This window comes from Schistocerca serialis, chromosome 5 (genome assembly GCF_023864345.2).
Source record: "Schistocerca serialis cubense isolate TAMUIC-IGC-003099 chromosome 5, iqSchSeri2.2, whole genome shotgun sequence".
Lineage (NCBI taxonomy): Eukaryota > Metazoa > Arthropoda > Insecta > Orthoptera > Acrididae > Schistocerca > Schistocerca serialis.
In genome coordinates this window covers 125867827-125878169 of record NC_064642.1, presented here as the reverse complement: position 1 = coordinate 125878169, position 10343 = coordinate 125867827, and the positions used below count along the sequence as shown (strand labels likewise).

The 10343-nt window shown below is 42.7% G+C and overlaps 1 pseudogene; it reads left to right on the top strand.

Annotated features, from left to right (window-relative positions):
* Nucleotides 1-7319: 7319 nt before the first annotated feature.
* Nucleotides 7320-8480, top strand: LOC126481791 (retinoblastoma-binding protein 5 homolog; annotated as a pseudogene).
* Nucleotides 8481-10343: the final 1863 nt, after the last annotated feature.

Genomic DNA, 10343 nt, shown 5'->3' with positions numbered 1-10343 from the left:
GGGAAACTGAAAGACTCTCTTCGTGGAACAAAGTTTGAAGATGATGACTCCCTTGTGCACGCTGCCAAACAGTGGCTCCAACAGGTTGGTCCAGAATTTTACCGTGCGGGTATACAGGCGCTGGTTCCAAGATGGCGTAAGGCAGTTGAGAAGGATGGAAATTATGTGGAGAAATGAAAATAGTGTTCCTAAAGTTATGTATCTACACACTTAAAACTTTCAAACATGTAGAATAAAAGATGGATAAAATAAATACTGTGCATTTCTTTTGGAGTGACCCTCGTAGATAGCTAGCTGGTCCAGCTAACTGGTGAATAAATCGGAACTTCCGGGAACTGCGCTCCGTCCGATTAACTAGAGTGTCATAATAGGACGCCATGGCGAAACAAATGAGGCGATAATGACGGAAGACAACGGACGGACTTCGTGTGCTCCAGTGTACTCTGTGTGTTATGCGGAAAGCAGGTATGATGAGATTTATATTGTTTCGGGTATCCTATTTGCACAAGAATTTTATTATATTTGTAATCGAAAAATAATGAGTGGAATTTACAGAATTCCCTACAATCGGCCTGGCAAATTGCATGTAGGCCCATCAGGTAGTGCTATAACTACTAGACTGACTGAACATGAAAGAAATTGGAGACTGAAAAAAAAGATTCCACCTTTGCTGAAGATACTAGAAATGAATATCATTCACATCTTGTGAAATGTGAGGTTCCTATAGAGAACTTAATTCAGAAGATTAACACAATATGCTTGTGTTCTGTATCGATATAGTCACAAAATATCACATATATTTATCAAAAATCTTTGTACAGCTATGAATTTTCAGTGAAGCTATGTTGAAATTCTCGCCATTGATAGTCAGTCAAAGAATCCTGTCCTGATCCTTAACGACCAAACACAGTTCCATTACTCATCGTTATTAAAGTAGCAGCAGCCAGTTATTATTTCTCTCAGCGTTAAATAATGAGCATGTTGTATCTGTTCCACACTCACGTTCCACAGACTTCTTTCTCTGTTCAATGTGTGTGAAATCTTATGGGGCTTAACTGCTAAGGTCATCAGTCCCTAAGCTTACACACGACTTAACCTAAATTATCCTAAGGACAAACACACCCACCCATGCCCGAGGGAGGACTCGAGCCTCCGACGGGATCAGCCGCACAGTCCATGACTTTAGCGCCGAAGACCGCTCGGCTAATCCTCGCGGACTTCTTTCTCTCCCCCTCCCCCCCCCCCCCACTTTTTCGGTGTGCTCATGATATTCACAAGTTTTTTCATATGACGTAGTAGCCGTGCCATTACCCACTTGTACGACGTTCTTGGCTTGTAGACTTTTATAGTTTTAATATTTGAATATACTGCAATAAAAGTTTTATTTGTTGAGAGTCTCTTCAGGTATTACATTATGCTTGTGTTTTGTGTCGACATAGTGGTAAAATGTCACATATCTTTGTACAACAATCTTTGTACAGCTATGAATTTGCACTGAAGTTGTGTTGACTGTCTGTTTAGTATTAAGTTATCTAAAGATGGCCTAAGACGCCGAAAGCCGATTCCTAACGAAAAATTAAATAGCATTAATACTATGTATTCCAGTTAGTAATATGTAAATAAGTATTGTATATACACTGTAAAACAAAAAATAAGTAAATAAAATAAGGGACGGAAATCGGTAGAAGTGATTTACAAGTAAAAATGATTCGCATTCCAGGAAAAGTGGATCGTTGTAGGTTGCAATAGCTATGCACAAATTAAGATGAATGAACCGTATAGACTAGTAGGGAGAGCTGCAGGAATCCAGTCTTTGGACCGAGCATCATAACAAAACCAACCCTTTCCAAAATTAATGGTAGACATTAGTTAATATTTACGATGAAGTCTAAATCCTCGCGCATCTCCATAGCTCAGACTGATGAAAACAGCTGCGCGTTACTTGTGCCCTACGCCACGTGTTGTTTCGGATTGCCACACGTAACTAAAAACGGACGCTGCGCGGGCCATGATGGAGGGCGCTGCCGTCACGCGGCGACTGTGCCCTGTTAGAGTTGTTAACTAGGTGACTCAAACTAACGCCGCGTCGCGATTGTACAACTTGCTCTCCATCAAACTGGGTGCCGCGTGTAGTGGTCTCAAGGTCGGCCGCATATCACACACAGAGGACTTTCTCCAAGCGCAACAGGTATTCGCCCTTGTCTCGCGTCGCGATATTAGCCACATACTACACTGCGCTTGCGATTGCACCATTCCACACCAGAGTGTCTCAAAATGTGCTTGGAAGAGGAATCTAACGAGGGCGTTGCCTACAAGAAGCTTCTAGAAGATATATTGTTTTACAGCAAACCAGCAGATGTACGATAACACTTGGAATTCCGGATACAACTTCGTTTTTACTAGATGACTCATCGTCAGTTACTACGTACTGTGACCTGTCTGACAGGATATCACGAATCTAGACGCACAGCTAAGACGATACTCCATAGGCACACAGTTTGATTAAAAGTGTCTTATGAGGAACGGCGTCAAAAGCCTTTTCGGAATCTAGATGCATGGAATCAATTTAGCACTCATTAAGTCGTGTGAATTAAGAGCAAGGTTTTTTTCACGACAACGATATTTTCTGAATCCTTTCTGGATGTAACTCACTAAGTCGTTTTGCCGGCCGGTGTGGCCGAGCGGTTCTAGACGCTTCAGTCTGGAACCGCGCGGCCGCTACGTTCGCAGGGTCGAATCCTGCCTCAGGCATGGATGTGTGTGATGTCCTTAGGTTAGTTAGGTTTAAGTAGTTCTAAGTTCTAGGGGACTGATAACCTCAGATGTTAAGTCCCACGATGCTCAGAGCCATTTGAACCATTTTAATTTCGGGAACCGAGTTTAGTAACTCCCCTGTCGCTGGTATCAGCCCCATGTTGTAGCGAGAGTATGAGGCTCACTGGGAATTACATAAGTGCGGATTCCTGTGATGAATAGTTTGTTATCACTAATCTCGGTGGGCCATAAATTGACGCAGTTGTAAAGCAGCCATCTGGTTTTCTTATGTATGCTACTACGTCATCTAGTGGCAATCCCATTTTTCGTAGTATCGTTAATTGCTATTATGCTATAGTTTTGATGACGAATTAGGGCAGTGTTACTGTAGTTTTCTTGAACTATATTGTTACCGTATGTGGTGTCACCGTCAGACACCACACTTGCTAGGTGGTAGCCTTTAAATCGGCCGCGGTCCGTTAGTATACGTCGGACCCGCGTGTCGCCACTATCAGTGATTGCAGGCCGAGCGCCACCACACGGCAAGTCTAGAGAGACTTCCTAGCACTCGCCCCAGTTGTACAGCCGACTTTGCTGGCGATGGTTCACTGACAAAATACGCTCTCATTTGCCGAGACGATAGTTAGCATAGCCTTCAGCTACGTCATTTGCTACGACCTAGCAAGGCGCCATTACCAGTTACTATTGATACTGTAAAGCATGTACCGTCAAGAGCGGCGTTCACCATTTATGGATTAAAGTTAAGTATTCCACCAGCTACGTCAGTTTTTTCTAAGTCTAATTTCCTTGTCCTGTTCCAGACCTCACGCCAGCCTGCGTGAGCTAAAACGCGTGCCTTTCGGCTTCCTCTTGTAGTACCGGGTTGGCTCTCTTGCCAACCCACAACACCGTATGAGTGTCGACGTCATCAACTCCACTCTTATTCTCTCACAGCACCATTGTAGTTTATTGATAACATTGCAAATTGCTGTATAGGGGACACGCGCGGGCTACTGCACCGTAATTACTTGCTAGAATATGGTATTAAGAATACGTTCAATTTTCGCATACACTACCAGAAATGGAAAGTGCTGCACCATGAACAGCTTAACCGAATGCTAACAAACATACTACAGTATTTCATGCCTGTGGGATATCTGTGTAACAATTTCATTCTTGTGCGAGATTGCTCTGCGATTTCAGTGTAGAAACTGTTCCTACAGATAAATAAAAGTGTGTTACCTACATGAGTTAAGTGTGTTTATCGATGCTGGAACTTAAGAAGTGGAGATCGCTAAACAGCAAGCCCAGAGTGCGTGCGTTTGCAGCTTATCGCCACGTTTCTGACTTTGACAAAGGTAGAAACTTTGACACGGGAGACACAGAAGCACCATACCGACAAACCACACGGAGAACTAGTGCGCTGACTGCAGAACGAATGGTGGAATGGAGTCAGGACAATGGAGTGGAAAGAAGAGTGGACGTGGATCCATCCGTAATAACTAAACCACGAGACCATTGCAGGATTATTCGACTGCCTTTGACAAACAGACGGATGACAATGACTGGAATCTGGGCAGTGTTTGCAGGCAGTCGCCAGGAACCTCTGGGAACAGATTATTGGAAGCTGAGTTCAGGCCACGAATTGCGATGTGTCGTTTACTGCTGACGTCATAACACAGACCACAGTCACGCACTGTGTATAGCCAGAATCAAGTGGGACGTTAGCAGTCTGAGATGTTCAGCGATGATTCTCGCTTACCTTTGTGGCCGTCAGATTGACTCCAGCGTGTCCATAGCCACATGGTAAAAGGGCACGGAAAGCAGCGTTACTTGAAATCCCTACCTCCAACTCCTGGAGTCGTGATGTGAGGAGCTATTGGATATTACAATAGGACTAATTCAGTAACTGTCGAAGGAACGCTGGATGCTCACCAGTAAGTGGCGATAATGGTAAATTACATTGTTATCTCTTCCATGATGAGGGTACTAAATGACATATTACAGCAGGATATTGCCGATCACGCCACAGAAACCTTGAGGCAAATACGGATCCTTGGCTGGAATGCCTGGTCTCCTGGTGTATCACCCATAGAATACGTTTAAGCATCCAATGAGGAGACGTATACTCTCATAAGAGCTTCCCACCAGCAGTCTTCAAGAACAGAGACAGCACTTCAGAAAAATATTATAAATGAAACTATTTCATGCAGTTTTAAACAAACAAATACTAATTTTGTACCAGACGGGCCGTTCCGAGCTCGTGGAACAGGAGACGTGCTGAGACAAGAAATGTTAAGCACTATCAAAAAAAAACCTTATTTATTTTACAAAATACTAAAGGCTGGTAATTTCAAATCACAATTACTGACAGCTGTTGGATTCTAGGCAAAACTTTCATTTGCTTCCAAAGCCATGGCATTTTAAATATACATTTACACAAGACCTTGCAATAAAATCAAATCTCAAAAAATTTCAAGAACTCTACAATAAATTAAAATATTGACTTCAAAACTTTCAAAGTCTTCATTACTTTAAAAATTTCCTTAGGTAATCTCCACAATAAATTTTAAGGAAACAAATATTTAAAGTTATCAACAAATTAAACCGCTTTAAAGGTAATCAGTGTAATGGCAAGCAGGCCAATCGCTTTTACAATATATGAACTGGAAGCTCTTCGTTTCTGGCAGAACTTCGTTTACATGGCGGCTTGACTTAACACTGGGTGGTCGGCTGATTTCACTTGACGTGTCACCACAGTGGTCATTAGTTTGGCCTTCCTCATCACTGTTTTCACTCACTATAACAATAGCTCCTACAAACAACGACAGTTGAGCACTTATAATAACCAAGCAAAGTGAATAAAATACCATTGCACTTAATAACATCGGAAACTGGCGTAGTTAGCTCATTTAAAGACAAGGCTTTAATTTACCCAAAGGTATTACTTAACTAGAGCAGAAGCTAAACAAGATAATTGCCAAACAAACCGAGAAATTTAAATATTAAAACAAACACAGGACCTCAATTACTTGGTGCAATTTAAAGCAAGGAATTTAAATTATCAAAAAATTACTTAACAAGAAAGGAAGTTAAGTAAGCAGTACACTCTTTAAAGTTAAGGAGACCTTTTCACCTTGTTACGCGGGCACTTGAACTAAATCTACTACTGGTGACCAGTATCATAATCATCATCATCAGTTTTATGCTGCATTAGCAGGTCCTTTGCCTCTCCATTTTCTGCGATCCATTGCTTCCTTCTTCCTCCTTCTGGCTGCTGTATGTTGTACCGTCCATCATGTCATCCAGTATCTGAAATCTCTTCCTTCCTCGCTTCCCTTTCCTTCCTACATAACCTTCTAAAACTGTTTTTATAAGTCCGTCATTCTTTCTTAATTTATGTCCAATCCAATTTCGTTTTCTTGTTTTTATTACATCTAGTAAATGTCTTTTCTCTCCCACTCTTCTCAAGATCTTACTCTGTCCATCGAACTTATTCTTTCCATCCTACGCCATGTCCACATCTCAAGACCTTCCAGTCTTTCTCTGTGTTTCTTCCTCAAAGATGCCCGCCCCTGGTAGTTGAGTGGTCAGCGCGACGGAATGTCAGGCCTATCGGCCCGCGTTAGATTCCTGGCTGGGTCGGAGATTTTCTCCGCTCAGGGGCTGGGCGTTGTGTTGTCGTTATCGTCATCATTTCATCCCCATCCACAAGCAAGTCGCCGACGTGGCGTCAACTCGAAAGACTTGCACCAGGCGAACGGCCTAGCCACACGGCGTGTTTTTTTATTCCTCAAAGTCAATGTTTCAGCGCCATACAGAAGTACTCTCCATTCAAGACATTTTATGAGTCTCTTCATGAGTTCTCTGTCCAGACCGCTGCAGAGAATTCTCCTTTTCGTATAAAATGCCTCTTTTGCCATTGGTATCCCTTTTTTTAATTGTTGTGGTGCACTTCCAGTAGGTGTCTGTCCTGTTTCCAAGATACTTAAGATTTTGCACCTGTTCTAATATTTCTCCATTCAGCATAACTTTTATTTCTTTATTTCCTCCTAGTGCCAATACTTTCGATTTCTTTGTGTTAAGCGACCAGTGTAGGGAACTTCATATAGGTTTGCTCTAGTACAAATTTTTCGAGCAGGATAAGTACTTACCAGATGTAAAACTTTCACAGCGTCGTTCGTCGCTAGTGCTGGAACACCAATCTCATTTACATTTGCCACGCTACAAGACCCAAATAAAGCTGAGCACATTGCAGACACTAGGACCAATAACTAGTTCCACAAGTTATCTCCGGAACGGTCCCGTCAGTGGGAAGTAAACGGCAGCTGCTTTGCTGAACGTGCAATCCATTCGTGGAACTGAGCGAAGCTAGCACTGCGACACTACGTACTCCACTAAGCTTGGCGGAATCCAGCCGGCAAATACAACCGCCCGTCCTCTCAGCACACCACGCACAGCTGCTCCGCTTGCGGCTGGCTGCGCTGTGGCCAGCTTCAGGCAGTATGTTGTTTACTAACTGAGTGCGTTTAATGAAAAAGTGTCGATTTTATAAGTGAGTGATTATGAATCTAGAATTACAATAATCTTTCGGACAAAATTGTCCGGAGTCCGGCGATGAATTGGATTGTATATCGCTGGCCGACACTTGGGCCTCCAACAAACGAGAGACATTTTTAGTCGTAGGACGTAACGACGGCCGTGTGGTAATATGGGACTTTTTGACTCGTGGGATTGCGAAAGTAAAAAGTGCCCATGTTTGTCCAGTTTGTTCCTTAGGTTGGTCACGGAATGGACATAAGCTGCTTAACGCTTCAGCAGACAATGATGTTTGCACCTGGGATGTTCTCTCAGGAGAATGTGACCAGAAGTATCGTTTTCCGTCACCATTCCTCAAGGGGCAGTTCAGTCCACGCAATGAAAAAATGTTCCTTGTGGGCCCCATGAGACATGGAGAGTACTTGTTACTACAGATGGCTCACATCAGAGATTCTGACATAAATGTGGTGGCATCTTTTGACCGTCGCGGTCAACATGTGTGTGCTGACAATGCACGTGGAAAGGTTCTGGTTCTTTCAACACCTTCATTCAAGGACACTCAGGGTACAACCATTGCGACTGCTGTTAAAAGTACTGAATTTACTCGACGTAGAGATTGTTTGCTGGTGAACACTGCTGATCGTGTCATCAGAGATCATGACACCAAGGAAGTTTTGGCATGTGGGATAGATGGCGAATCAGAACTCATTCAGAAATTACAGGACCTGGTCAACAAAACCATGTAGAAAAAAATGTAGTTTCTCAGGCGTTGCGGTGTACATCTGCCCTGGTTCTGACGTCAACAAGCATTGTATGTGTATGGGAGATAAGCGTAGGAAATCTTGTGAAAATGCTTCATGATACTAAGGGAGAATTGCTACTAGATGTTGTGTGGCATTCAGTGCGTCCAGTCATTGCCTCGATATCAAGTGGTGTTGGTCTCTGCTTGGGCTCAGAACCAAGTAGAAAACTGGTCATCGTTTGCTCCAGATTTCAAGGAACTTGATGAAAATGTCGAGTATGAAGAATGTGAATCTGAATTTGATCTCGTAGATGAAGAGAACTCTGGTGAACGCGTTCCAGAGAAACAAGAAAACAACCTTGAAAAATTCATCCACTTCTCAGTACTCGTGTCAAGGGTTGGAATTGGTCGAGTGAGACTGGAAGACAGGAAACGAACAAAGTGAAATTGTGATGTTAAGGACGGTCAGCATTGTTTCTATGAACTTCCAGGTCACTATCAACCAAATTTTTGCCCTGTGACCAAGCTGTTTGACAAGAATAGATGTAACAGTTGCACTGCGGTCTCGCGGGGAAACAGTAAAAATGGCAGGTGAAAATGGCAGTCTTTGAGGCTGGAAAAGATGATAGATGTCATATGAAATCAGTGAGTTGAATTCTGCTCCAGGTAAGTTATCATTATAGTATTATCATTTGCATATGCTTATTATAGTAAATATTCTAATGTTTTATCTGACACTTTTCATCACACTCGACGTATAAAGATGTGTTTATAGTTACAGGCACTTAAATGTGATTTGCAGAGTATCCATGTAGATGTAGATGCATTTCAGTTACTAAAACCTGCTCAGTCATATTAGACTCTTCCGTCAAGGACTGTCGCTACATCCACTGTTTTTTGACACTTGTATGTTTTGTTATTTATTGTAACAGGTAACAAAAAGAAAGGAAGCAGCATATGGAAACTTAAGTGGCAACAGTCTTGATATATTTTACTGCTGTATATATATAAAAGAAGTCTCCATTGTTAGCTGCAATAAAGTAAAGAAATGGCTCTGTTGTCTATCTCTATCTTCTTCCACTGTCTGTCTTCTCTCTAGAACCACCGTGCTAGCCTTTTTTGACTAGCTGCGCTTGAGTTTCTCTAATACACGAGCTGCGATTTAAGGCGAGATATCGGAATCCTGTCGAATCTGGAGCAAAGTAGACCTCGCCACGGGTACAGAATGTTAATGGTATTTCCTTGCACGGTCATGATAATACACTTTTAGAATGAAATCACTGCCGTCATCTGACTGTACGTTTTTATTGTTAATTTATTTCACTATCGCAGTTTCGGCTGTAGAACAATTTTGAAGTACAAAGGTGAAGAAAAGTACAAAGTTGTCTGTTCATTCGGCACTTTCACTTCTTCCATTTATATTTTGTTTTTAGAAGATCGCAACAGTTATCTTTGCAATAAATTACGCATACCTGCTATATTCAGCTTCGATAGTTCAATATACCCCCTTGAGCATCGTCTCTGCATGGTCAATGAGGCGATTTCGTATCCTTAAGAAGCCAGTTTGTCTTTCGACCAGTGGCAAGTCTTCGCGGGTTAGAAGCCTTGAATAGGTCTTTGTTTGGGATAACATTCGTTATTGCGAGGGTTGCTCGGAAAGTAAAGCACCGAATAGTCTGTCTCAGCCGAAAACAGAGCTATGAGTGCAAAACGTTACGTACGTATTATTGTATTACACTATTGGCTATTAAAATTGCTACACCACGAAGATGACATGCTACAGTCACGAAATTTAACCGACAGGAAGAAGATGGTGTGATATGCTAATGATTAGCTTTTCAGAGCATTCAAACAAAGTTGGAACAGGTGGCGACACTTACAACGTCCTGACACGAGGAAAGTTTCCAACCGATTTCTCATACACAAACAGCAGTCGACCGGCGTTGTCTCGTGACACGTTGTTGTGATGCCTCGTGTAAGGAGGAGAAATGCGTACCATCACGTTTCCGACTTTGATAAAGGTCGGATTGTAGTCTATCGCGATTGCGGTTTATCGTATCGCGACATTGCTGCTTGCGTTGGTCGAGATCCAATGACTGTTAGAAGAATATGGAATCGGTGGGTTCAGGAGGGTCATACGGAACGCCGTGCTGGATCCCAACGGCCTCGTATCACTAGCAGTCGAGATGACAGGCATCTTATACGCGTGGCTGTAACGGATCGTGCAGCCACGTCTCGATCCCTGAGTCAACAGATGGGGACGTTTGTAAGACAACAACCATCTGCACGAACAGTTCGACGACGTTTG